Below are 13519 nucleotides of genomic sequence, written 5' to 3'. Positions count from 1 at the left end.
TTGTACGTCCCATTCAGGGTGAGCTGTAACATCTGTCACTTTTGTGATCCCCAGACTTTTCTAACTTAAATGTTAGCATGCTAACATGCCCAACTAAGATGGCAAACATGGTGGATATTACCAGCTAAATATCAGCATGTTAGCATTGTCATTGAGAGCATGCTAAAGTTAGCATTCATCTAAGTACAGCCTCAGAGCAACTAGCGTGGCTGCAGTCTTGTTAAAGTCTTGTTAAAAAGACGGGTAACCCACTCTCTTGACATATTTTATTCTTAAAGTCTAATTCGTCTACTCTGGAAAGTTAAAAATATCTGTAATGTTAAATGTATTATTACAGGTATTTTTTTTAAAATTGTGCTGCTTAAATGCTCACAGTATATGCAGTAGTGGCATTATTGTGGGCATGGTTTTGTGTCCAGATACCACCTCTCTATAAAGTAAATAAGAAAATATGTTGAAAGGCAATACAACACATTTCATTGAACCACAAGTTGCTCTAGTTAGATAAACCACCAATACACATAGACAGGATTGCAAGTGTTACGAAAAATCAGGATTTCAACTATCATAACTGCAATTACTAAAAAATAGTCAACATATTTGTGTAACTTTCTCCCCTCAAATACATCACGGCTTTTCTCCTCCCGACTCTAGTTTAAAGGGTCAGTTCACCCAAATTACAGTAACATTTTCTTTAAATTTGCATCTCTTTGTACCGGTAACAGATTGTGCATAATGCTTATCCATGCGAGGCAAACACTGATAGTCACCCCCACGTGAACGTTAGCGTTACTATTAACATGAGAGCGTTTAGGCCTATCGGCCCGCCTGTGAGCACACTGGCCTCCTTTTTGTCCCAAGATGAATATTTCATATGATCGCTCTTGACAGATGATTTTCTCTCAGAGGCCCCCTTAAGGATAACCACAAAAAAAAGGGCTCTTTCTGCCGAAAGTCACTTTCGCTGTTAGGAGTTCTGCACAAGCTCCTTTGCAGAGTTGACACTTGTCCCTTCGCACTGGGGCAGACTTTGTGAACGCTTTGTAAAGCAGTCTGAGCGGTAGTTTCCCGTTTTAAGGGGCAGACCGGAGCGGACAACTCGGCCAAGAGTAGATGTGCGGGTTGTGTCTTAAAGGGAGGGGCTTGCACGGGTATTCAGTTTGGTTTCTATCATTGAGTGTAGCGGAGGACCGACTGCAGACTGGCTCCCTCTCCTCTCCTCACACTCGACTCAAGAGCTCTACTTTGTCCCGTTAAGATCCACAGGTAAGCGCAAAAAAAGAAGAAGAAGCAGCAGATTGAACTGCCTGCGAACTCACCGCGTACAGCTTCACAGACGCGATTAGGAAGAAAGTGTTGTGACGCGCTGACGCTTTAAGCGAATGAAAAAAAGCATTATTTTGACGACGGGAGATTATCACATTATGGGGCTCCGCTGTGCGCATGGGCTGCTTGCTGATACTTTTTTTTTTTTTTGTTAAGGATATCTTGGCTGTAAGCCGCTCCCTCTTTGTGCAACAACAGTTCACGTAAAGGCAAAGCAAACTCATGATTGTGAGCTATAATAAACTTTTCTATGGGCCGAGCAGCGACGCTGTCATGTAAATGTTTAGTTAACGGCGGGACAACACAAAGAAAAGCGTATGTGCACTCCTGTAATGCGCGCTCAGTCCTTCGGGGCGAGGGGTAGGGGGGGGGGCTCCAAACCCCCGGCAAGCAAAGTTTGTCATCGGCATTAAATCGACGTTGACATCACGTATTCCTGGTTGTGAATAACAAGTCTTCCACTTCCTGAAAGAAAGCAGCCTTCTTGACCCACAGCCGCAGAATGTGGACTAAACCGGTTGAAATGTGACATGTGGATGGAAGGTGGACAACGTTGGCAAAAAGGAAAGGATGTGGGCCCCGTATGGCTCCCAGCACACCGCGTGCATCCTCTCGAAGTTCAAGTCTTGACCACACGATCACGCCGAGATACAGAATGCGATTGTCGCATTTGAGCTTTAAACACATCCAGCATCTCCTGTGGCAGACAAAAGCCCCCGGGGGCAGTCTTGCAAAAAAAAAAAAGAGGCACTCACAGATGAATCCACTTCTCGTCGTTTAGGTATCGCATTCTTTACAATCCCACCACCCCTGAGGCGAAAAGGCTCTACTCAACTCTCATTGTACTTGAGTTGGCCGGCAAGTCTTTTGATCTCGGCTTTATTACATAGTATCTGTGAAATGGAAGCATGGAAAATGGGAGAGGGGCGGAGGGAGGGAGCTGCAGAGGGTAGATCTGTAGGTTCTTTTGCTTTCGGGCCAGAGACAGCATAGTAATTGTCCATGAAACTGTATCTGATAAGTTGTGCAGTGTTTGGAAAACACATGGAGTATGCCCTCCATCTCCTTATAAGGCGCAGGCCCAACCTGGTGACAGGTGATTGGAATAGCCTCTGGAATGCAATGCATAACAGTCTGCTAGTACAGCGGTTCCCAACATTTTTCTCCACCCACAGCCCTGTCGGATGAACCGAAGTACACCTTCAGGGACGCCACCTGTCACGTGCATTTGGATTGATTTCAAACTGGATAATATTTAACAAAAAGTGGATAACAACTTCTTCACACGATTGAACTTCTATTTGTATTCATGTTTGAGCTGCATTGGTCACATGTACAGAAGCTTGATACTATTTATCCATGACTTTGTTTCAACAGTTTAACCATTACTTATAGTTAACTATTCCAGCAGTTTATCCATTACTTTTAGTCAACTATTTCATCTGTTTATCCACTACTTTCAGCTAACTATTTAAACATTTATCCAGTGTTCAGGTGTTAAAGTGGATTTGTTGGATTTTTGTCAAATCCTGTTTTCTATTTATCTGTCTTTTCACATACTACATAACAACTAGATATGTATTTCCTGGGATACAAGTACCCCTGATGGAAATCACTACACTAGGTTTTTTTTCTTTCAGTTTTTGCATGCATATATACTCTCAAACAGCTCTTCCTGGGCTGAAACACACACAGCGAACTGCAGGCTTTACGCTAAAGTGCACGTAGTGCTTTGTAGTGTACTTAAAAGGGGCTTTTGTAATTGGCACAATATGATATGAGAGCAGAAGAATCTGGAGGTAATTGCACATAGTGATAACAGGGGTTTGGCAGTGTGGGGCGAGAGCCAGGGCCAGGGTTAGGGCTGGGCGGGCAGGATGTAGGGAACACTGCCATGCATTTCCGGAGTCTGGCTCTGGACTGCACAGTGCGGTGAAGGCTTCTAGTTACTGTACGCTGGCTCCCTCTCCTTCTCCCCCCCGTTCTCTTATACACTTGATTAAAGTTAAATGTCGGATCAGGTAATTAGTGTGCCTCATTCTCAACATAAGCAACATGTGCTAAAGCACGGGGCACTCGTGAATCTATCCCCGTGCAGTGATGTGTCAACATGCATGCAGTATATGCGGGTACGTTGCTATAGTTTGATCCTAGATACTCATAATCCACCACAGTATCAAGTTCCAAAGCAGGAATCCAGAGTTTCCTTGCAAGGCAATAGTTCCTTACCGCCACCGAGCTAAGGCAGCCAACCAAGTGGCAAACTGAATTTGAATAGAATGGAAAACTGGCAGAGGCGATTTTCTAACACAAATGATCAGATCGTACTGTTCTTTTTTTAAAAAAAATACATTTCTACCTATACTGTGTTCAGTGTGTAGGTTCTTCCAAATGTGGTTGGGTTTCCAGGCATGGCATGCTGACACGTCGGGCCAAACGTACATTTGTTTCTGCTCAGCAGGTGCCAGAGCTATTTTCTGGTTTCTTCTCAAAACAAGACTTGAAACAAAGTCAAGCAGGTTTCGTGTGTTCCAGTCTTTGGCTTAATTTCATGCAGATTTGTTTTTTTCCAAGAATATGGTTTTAAGAAAGAGATGCTGCCCTTACCCATGCCTGCAGAAGCACAATGAGGGCTTTCTGTTCAGCATCGACCAGTCAAGGCTTGTGTCTTCTGGACGACGACGGCAGCAGTTGGACAGGGTTCATCTCATCTCAAGTGATTGTGATTGACAAGCAGCTAGCTGCTCATGGGACCTTGGCCCTGGACCGGAGCCCCACAGCATACTCGTTCTACCCCCTCCACCCCAACCCCCCCCCGCCTTTGAATTCGATAGCATGTAATTTGAATGCGCCGCATCCAGAACCGCACACTAAGTTGTATAATATGGTGAGCTTGGACGGACGGGCAGATCTCAGGCTGGAAAAGAATTGTTAACTCTTTCAGCGCGTAGCGACGCTCAACAAGTGGGCGGCAACAACTGGTAGCCCGTCTGAAGGAAACCTTAGAAGATGTTTATTAAGGTCCTGGAAAATATGGTGTAAGAGTTTTGCAGATGTTAATGATATAGATTTAAAATTCCTGTTATTTGCCTTTTCGGAAAAGAAAAACTACGTTCCTCATTATGCTGCCAGGCTGACATGGAACAGTTCTGTAGGGAAATATCCACGGTGCTTGGATGTTCTGGCGGTTGTTCACTGCACAATTAGTCTCTTGGGTGATGGAGAATTCGTACTCTCCCAGTCCCCTCTCTTCTCGCCCACCCACACCATGGCCTATCGTAGATTCACCACCAAATGAAATCTTCTTTCATCAAAGCCACAGATTCAAATTCACACACGTGCATGAAGAATTTCATAATGATCCGTCCTCCCTGGATCTCTATCTTTACTTTTTTCCAAACTATTTTCCCAAACTTTGATTCTCCTGACTGAAGCAGTCATGTGGGCATGAAAGACCTGTGTTTGAATTCATCTGGGCTTTAGTCACACTCCGATGAAGAGGGTTTGTTAGATCAGCCTCTCACTCCTGTCGTTTTCTGACTTTAAAGTGCTATCACTCAAGGCCAGATTGCCTAATAGGCAGCATGGCATGTCGGTGTTGGTAATTGGCATATTGGCCCACCATCTGCGGGTTGCCAGATGCCAGGCTCCGCCAGAAGTTTCATAGCCATAAAAAGAGACTATTGTATTTTTTTCCTCGAGCTAAGTCTTTCGTTTTTTTTACTGGGTGATGATTGAATTCATGAGGCAGCCGTGCTTTATATCTTAAAAGGTAAAACCTCCTCTCTTGCTCACGTGGTCTGCATTTCATATGGTTTTTGTGGATGATTGATTGTGTGAGAGTGAGGTCAGTGCTCCGAAAGCAGCGCTTCTGATGTCATCCTGCAAAGATGCATGTTCTCCTCTCCGTTCCCTAAAGCGGGTTATTCCGAGAAGTGTAGAACGTTGTTAAAGGGGGACGTTTAGCCTTTGGGCTTCTTCTCATCTGATAAAACAAGCACAGGAAATGTCTCTGTTAGCTGATTGGCCTTGTGTTTTCCTTCAGCGTCCTCCCACTGGGACCTCAGACGTGCACAGTGTGTCCCTGTGGCAGAGAAACCACCGTACTCGTCTCTCCACTAACAGCTACATTAACTTTCCCTTCGCCTCCCTCCTCTCCTTTAACACCAATCTATTCTACCTCAGCCCTTGTCTCCCGAAAAGAAATGATGACTATAACGTTCATTTTCACTTCACCCTACTTCCTCACCCCGCCAACTTTCCATTCTTTCCTCCCTGTCCTCTCTTCACCCCCTCCTCCCCCCTCCTCTCCGCCTCTCGTCTTCCCTCTCATAGCGTCCCAAAACTAAACAAACATGGCAAATCAAGAGCCTGTCAAATCACCTTTTTGAAAGTCCCATATTCTAGGATAATGGGGAATTAGGGGAACGTGGACTATATAAGGTGATGTAAATCCCAGCGGCGTGTGAAAAATACCATTGAGTGTAAACACATGACCGGTGAGGTCATGTGTTTACACGGTTAGCGAGGTTAACCGCTCTATGAATGACACGGGGCAGTCTGACTGACTCTCGGGGACAGACGGGGCAGTGTGCAGGTCAGTTATAGGCCTGCTGGATTTCTGCGTGTGGCTATCGAGTCCGCTGCGTGTGCTGAAGTGTGTATGGCGAATGGGAAGGACGGCTTTGAGAGTCCACATTGGATGGCTGCCATCATGGGAGTGAGAACTGGAAAGAGCGTGATCGGGCCTGTATGTGGTAATGATGGAAATGAGGACTTACCTCATACACATAAAACAATCACTGTGTCCTTACATGGGTATTCACATGAGTCAGACTTCTACTGTGTTTCTCTGGAAGAGCTTCAAAGTTCAGAATATCTTTTATTCCGACCAAGTGCGGAAAATTTGGTGTCAAATCTTTGTAGAGTACGATATTGTCAGATGGTCTCGCAACGTATTAATATATTTAGGAATTTGACTAATGATTATTTACACCATTGAGTCTTCCAAATACTTTATTGATTAATAACTTCATTGTTTGTTTTCCAATCAATGTCATAAATTCCATCAGAAGGTGGAACCAGGACATTCTTTATAATTTTTTGACTTAAACCTGCATTACAGGCACAACAGAAACAACATGCAAACACACTTCATTTTAGTTGGTAAGGCAAACGTGCTTGCAAAAACAGCAACATTATCATTCGTGTGGAATTTTAATGTATGTCCAATATTCTCTCTCCCTCTAGCTCTGTGTTTGGTCTCCACCAACTCCTGAGGTAAACAGCGGGCTCCAAAGCAGCTAACTACTCCGCTATGTTCATTAGCTTGTCACTAGCTTAGCCGGTCTGCTGTTTGGTGCTGGCCAGGTAGTGCACAGTGGGTTCATCAGGATGTCTTTCATTACATCTGAATCATGAAAACGATGAGAGCGGTGAGAGTGAACTAAAACGGTTAAGTTGCGGCCCCAGATAACCAAAACGAAAGTGCTAAAAAAGCTAAAATGCTACGCTGCAGAATTACAGTGATCTGTGGGCCCGTCGCTAAAAGACAAAAGACAAACACCCATTGTTAATATAAACATTTTGATTACAGCAGCTTTAAGCCATTCACTGGCAATCAAAAGTGTGGGTGACTATTTTCCTTTTGGTCGGGTGCTCGTTAAATCGACTTTGTCTCGTTTCTCAAAACCTTTCTCGATCTGACTCCGCACACGTGTCTCGTACCGAGGCACGCTGTTTGAAATGGTCCGCGTCCATCTCTCCCACCTGAACACGCCAGTCAGGCAGCAGCACAGTCTGAGGTCTGTGTCGGGGCTGCAGTCGGGAGCAGCGGTAATTGTTTAAGAGTGCATTTATAGAGTGTACTCTTTGTGCCTCCTAATCAGAAGCATACCCGGGCATTTACATATGAGCCTCCGAGGATTGCTCAGGAATGCATTACACGCAAGGCAGGAGGACGGGAGAGTAAGAAGGCCGGCTCTAGTGGGCCACTCCGCTGTTGCCATTTCTTTCCACTTCACATGTCACTGCCTTGTTGGGAGGGGAGGGGAGGGGGGTGGGGATAAGTGTGTGTGAGGGGGGGGGGGGGGGTTGAAAGTGATTAAGGCTGAAGATCAAAAGCGCAGAACGGCTGATGCAAAGCCTTTCCTCCCTTAACACCAGTAATAAATGTAGGGTATGTGTGTGTGTGTCTTTGAGACAACGATACCAGCTATTTCTCTAAAAAGTAGAAATCTCTATCCGGCTACCCTTTATAGATTAGATTGTTTTTTGTGGATTCATTTCAGTAAGCATTAGGTAATTTGTCAATTTTTTCCCTCTGTACTCCAGCTCGGGTCTGGCAAATGGACAAGGAGAACAAAAATATGGCCTCAGAAAACTATTTTAATCAGACAGTCCTCCGCAGGGACAGAGGCTGGCATAGGAGAGCTTTTTACCTCATCAGAGCTCTGCCAGTGGTGATTGGGAGAAACACTCAGTCAGGTTTTTATTGAATAACCCCAGCTCTGTACTGGAGGGGTTTTACTGTAATAGAGCAGCTCCACGGCCGCCGAGATGACAGCCAAATGGTACTTATTAAACTAAGGGCTGATTCATGCTATATGCCCTGCTGCAGTTGAACCTTGTTGGAGGCTGAAGGTTTGGCTTTAATGCCGAAGTCTAGTCACATTTGTTATGACTGAGATACATATGCGTACGATTATCCTCTGATCAGACAAGCAGTTTTCACAAATTCCCTCCGTTAAGAAAAACACATGAATACAATTATTTGATATGGACAAAAATATATTCTTTATTCAATTGAAGTTGTAGCATCCACTTAAACTAAGTGTGTGTTTACATGAAAGCTTTCTGGGAAATGCATGTTAGCACCTCGACAGGGATGATAGCTGTGGGTCCCGTCGTCTCTGCTTATTTACCCAGTACACAGCTCTCTGCACAAATTGAGCATGACGTCTAATGGAGTGTGAGCGTGGATTAATTACCCCCGTATTTAGACTAATGGCTCCTTCTCTTCTGATTAATGATGACACATGTCACAGAAGGAAGGGCACAGCTAAAACATATGAACAGCTTTATATTATAATGAGATATCTGCCACTTGAATATTATGCCGTTTAGGATTATGGTGAATGAAAACACTCGTTTCTAATATGAGAGATGTCTCGAGAACCGATACGTTGGTACCACGTTGATGCCAAAATGTCTGGTATCATAACATCCCTGTTGTATATTAATACAGTCATAAGGCATTCACTGGAAATATGCCATTGCATAAAGGGAACGTAAGCATCCTTGTATAAGCAATGAACATTAAGTGACACATTAGGAATCATTTGGTGATGTGTTATGATTTGTAAGTCTGGGAGGTGGATGTGCCGTCGCTAACTAAATGGCCGGCCTCATTAAACCCGCCTTAATGAGAAACAAAACACCCAGACGCCCCCCTAGAACAATGGGTTATTGTTATCAAAGAGTCCGCGTCCCGTGTATGATGGAATCTGGCTCGCGTCCCGGCGGATTTTTTTTTTTCACGAGACTCCGTGTGCCTGAGACGAGCCCCGCAGTGCCACTCAATTCTGTGACAGCCACCTGGGAGACCACCTTGGAAAACGGGCTCCTATTAGTTCAGGTTAGACTTAATGACCAGTAATGGTACACCGGCCAAGCCAAACTGTGCGAAAGGGCTCCGGGCAGGCCGAAATGAAATACCAGTCACTCAAGCTCCGAACATAAACACAAGGTGGGTGGTGGGTGAGGGTGAATGGGTATGTCTGTAGGTGTGTGTCTGCGTGCATGGAGGGGTTCAGCAGACAGCTATGTGTTTGAGAGCAGAGGTGATCCAGATGGAGGAGATGATTTTTTTAGCGCGAGGAGATGGGTGAACCCCCCCCATGGACAGATTATAGCCAGGGAAGATGCAGTCGTTTTGGATTTATTCCCATTTAGCTCTGCTTTGTGAACCAAATCTCATTTGCAGTTTTGCCATCAGCTAAAAAAAAAGAAGCTTGAAGCGACTTCAACGGAGCAACCAGAGAAGCCTCGTAAGAGCACCGCTCAATTATTTACAATTTCATGGTTGTCTGAGATATGTGTTATTCTAATAAATTTAGGAATTAGGAGGCTTAAGTACCCCACATAAATTAACCTCTAAAGCTGAATTTTATCCTCAATTTAGTGGTAAATGCCACATCATGCTAATGTCATTCAGTGATTGCGTCTTGCATGGTCTAAAGAGTATGTGGTCTAGAATTAGCACAGGCATTAAAAGTAAGAAACTCCACCATTTAAAATGGTATGATATGAGTCAATAAGCCACTGAATAAAATTACTTTCAGCTCCCAGGGAGAATGAGCTGCAAAGCTCCCAGGCCTGCAAAAGGCAGACGGAGAAACATAGTGTAATCTTCAATGAGAGAGACAAAGACGGAGTAAGAGAGAGAGAGCTTTGTTGTGTCTCATGAAGCTCTAGGGTTTCCTGGAATTTCTGGCAATGGATCCCAAAGTCACATAACCACAGAAAGAGAAGAAATAGAGACAGACGGGGGGGTATCTCTCCTGCAGGACACAGTTCAAGACGCTCTACTGACAATAGCTGCTCGGCCACTGCATACTGCAAATGTGAAGATCTCTCGTATTTGCACTGGTGGTCACTTTGGCCTCTAGACTGACAGAAACAATGAACACAGTACAAACACACCTGCAGAGAGTGCAGAGTATAAAGTGTCATGAATTACCTACTGTATACCTACAGATTAAAGACCCCGGCTCGGGCCTTTCACCTTGTGGAAGGGGGGGGGGGGGCAGTAGACGTGTGCCCATCCAAGCTGGCTGGCTGCCACACTAATAATAAAAGCCAGCACAGCCATGCGCAAAAAACGAGATCTGGTAAAGCTAGTGAGCGTTAGCCCTGTAGAGCCCTGAAAGGATCTCAGGTATGAGGAGAGTGGAATGTATTTTTTGGGAAAGGAAAGTTGAGCTCTCTGCCACTTAGAGAATGTGCATCCGCTAAGTCAAGAGCAATGCTAATGCTTTAATACTCGATACTCGATACTACAGACCGCTGAAAGATTGAAAAAAAATGCCACATTTCTCACAGGGGTATGATATCTATTGGGATTTCATTTTCATCTCAGTGAACGTGCTCCACATTTCTAGTTCCGAGCATCATATCTGTCATCCTAGCTGGACTGGGATTAGGACTGGTTTACTCGACTGAATTTTGTGCTGACTTCTGCAGTCCTTTGTCAAGAGCAATGCTTTACCTTTTTCTATTACAGTACTTCTTCCAATAACTACAGTGTTTTTCTCCCCTGTGCTGGTTGCACAGTCGATATGTGCCAGCTTCCATTTAGAGAGAAGTATTACTGGAAAATTCATGAAATATTGAATTGAATCTCTTAGATAGACCTAAAAGTACGATTGAACTTTTAATGCAATGCAAAACTAACTCCTGCTGACTGCAGAGGGTGGTAGATGAATGCAGAAAAACGAGATGCAACGGTTTCACGCCATTCAAAAGATAAACAGTTGGTTGATGTAAAACGCCAAAAAACAGTGAAAGATGCTGCTCAGAGTGACAATCACGCAGAAAAATATCACATGACTCGGCAGTTCCCTTCAGCTCTACGAACCTTTTTACATGGTTTTGCAGCAATGCAAGTTCAGTCTCATTCCTCAGCTTTGTTTTTGGTCGGAGCAGCTGGCTGCGTTTTGATTACCTGCCCAGCACCAAACGGCAAAGAGACCGACAGCATTTACCAATTGGTAGAGACCAAAACGGAGCTAAAAGAACAGCAAATATTGGAGTTACATTTGCCAGGCTGCTAGACACATGACCCCCAATGAATGCTAATGTTGCTCCATCTCTGCCGTACGTGTAAATGGCTAGCTGTTTGCTAACATGCTGCCTTCCAAAAGGTTTAAGGAGACTCGTGACACTCTTTTTGAGAGAAACGCTGAATGTCAATGTAACTGTTTAAGTACCTTTTACGGTAGCCCAACAGTGAGAGGTGTTGGGTGTGCAGTGTAACACTGATGGATGTGTCTTACTGATCAGAGACATCTTCTAGTTTCCACACCTGGCTAAGGAGTCCAAGTTCATCCACCATTAAATGGCTTTGCCCCACTCTCGGAGAGCATGTCAGGACCGCAGCCGAGAGAGAGAGAGAGAGAGAGAGAGAGAGAGAGAGACTGAAAGGCTCTCTATTGTCATCCCTTTTTCTGCCTTTTATCTATTTTACAAGTTTCTTGTCTGTGTGTTCCCTAAAGAAACCCTCCGATTTCCACCAGTAGGACTGAGCTGAAAGCACTGTCAGGGGATTACTCCACCTCTCCACATCCACTGTGAGTAATAGACCAACTCCGGTCAGGTCATCTTGCTCACCCACAACCCTACCCGCTCCTTAATCTCCTCCTATCTCTCTCCAGGAATGCAGCCCCTTATTTTGAAAAATACCTTGTCATGTAATACCCTTGAAAAGCCTCGCTGCACACTTCAAAAAATTGGCATTCCGCTGCTGTGATTTACTAACTTTGTGTGTTAAAACAAGGCAAAAGAGATAAAGATTTATGACATTCTGGAGAGATTTAAATAAATACGTCCTCCCCGCAAACGTGGTTTTCTTTGTGTTTTCCTGGGATGCATGCGCAAAAAAAGGCAAACTTGTGCCAGGGTTTGCAACTCAGTTGTCATGTTTTCAGCAGGCACGGAGTATGTGGGGGCATTGCATCATGCGTTACAGCCTCACTCTAACCTCATGTATGTTTCCATGTAAGGTATGATGGGAAGACGTTCTTTCTTTCTGTGGTTATAGCCAGCCACATAAATCACTCCGCCGTTTATATTCCTTTTTTTTTTTTTTATCCCTCTGGTTCTCTCTCCCTCTTTCACCAAAGTGAAGTTTCTCTCCTGCCACGGAGAGCCACACGTCCACCATGACAGAAACGTGGCTTTTATAGGAAGCATGTCACAAATGTTCAGCAGATCCATTTTCTTTCCATGTTTTGCCTTCTAGAAACACATCAGGAACCTCTCAAGCTTTATGAGAAATACATTTTTATGTTCTTCTTAATGTTTCCAGCATGTCATGTTATTGCCCGTATATACCAGAGGCTGTAGGCCGCCGTGGATCATGCTAATCACATATACTTTTATATTTCAGTCATTGAGCTTTGGTGCCTATCTCGAGTGACTTACACTTATTAAAAGAGTACAAGTTCAGGCTCTTGCCTGGGGGCCTTATAGCCAGACGCGCTGGCTTTTTGCAGTGATTGAAACTGTGATCTTTCAGTTTCTGGTTACAAGAGCTGAACTTTTGCTCACAGACCTGTAAGAAAGCACAGGTTTTAGGCGTAGTAGAGGTCATTTCTGCTCTGTTCTGTCCTGTTTTTATCCTTTTCCGTTCGACTCTGCTTTATTGCCATCAGCTGGATAAACTGTTCTCTAGCTGCAGCGTCGGCAGTAGCAGTGCTCAGGCTAAAGCCAACCATATATCAGTTCTCTGGTTCCACTAGTCTCCCTGGTCAGCCCACTAGTAGCAGATTAATGTCCTGTTGAGGAGACAGAGACTCCTTCCCCGGCCTCATATGCTCTGACAGACGGCAGGTGTCAAGACGGGCTGTCCTAAAGGAACAAGAGGAGGCTGCTGTTCCTTTAGAAATGGACACGAGAGAAGGATGAGGAATGGGTTCATAGCAAGTCACATGTCCTTGTGTGCGTCTAACTATGAATCTAGGAATCTCTGTCTGTATGTATATATGTGGTTCAGTTTGTTTATCTCGAGAGCCGTTCATCTGATTTATTTCACACTTGGTGGGTGTATTGCTTGGGACCCAAGGGAGTGCTTGTCGAATTTGGTGCAATTTGGACCAGTTAAGATGTTTTTTTTCAGTTCATTGAGTTTACCATCACCTCCTTTGTCATTGGCTTCATACAGCGTCTGTCTGTCATTATTTATTTACAGTCCTATTTAATAGACTCAAGTCGCAGTGCGCCCTAAGGCACTGAGAGACTTGATGATGTTGTCCTCGTGTATCCATCATAACTCTGTTCTTTGTTATGACAGCAAAATAATTTTTGGAAACTTGCATGTATTTATTCATTAGTCTTGGTTTGTTTGATCATAGTATAGTGTGTTTTTTTTATGCAGTATTGGCCCTTTATAGTATGTATGTTCAGATATCGCATT

At 44.3% G+C, this 13519-nt stretch overlaps 1 protein-coding gene across 3 annotated transcripts in view; it reads left to right on the top strand.

Annotated features, from left to right (window-relative positions):
* Window positions 1–1182: 1182 nt before the first annotated feature.
* cald1a (caldesmon 1a) overlaps window positions 1183–13519 on the top strand; it is a 50426-nt gene continuing 38089 nt past the window's right edge. For all 3 annotated transcript variants that reach the window (XR_013767609.1, XM_079183943.1, XM_079183942.1), the window contains exons 1-2: window positions 1183–1266; window positions 11601–11675. The gene's annotated coding sequence lies outside the window, so the exon portion shown is untranslated. The remainder of the gene's footprint in view (window positions 1267–11600; window positions 11676–13519) is intronic.

Source organism: Pholis gunnellus, assembly GCF_910591455.1.
Source record: "Pholis gunnellus genome assembly, chromosome: 22".
Taxonomy (NCBI): Eukaryota; Metazoa; Chordata; class Actinopteri; order Perciformes; family Pholidae; genus Pholis; species Pholis gunnellus.
The sequence above is the reverse complement of the archived record's forward strand: the minus strand, read 5'-3'. Positions and strand labels throughout refer to the sequence as shown.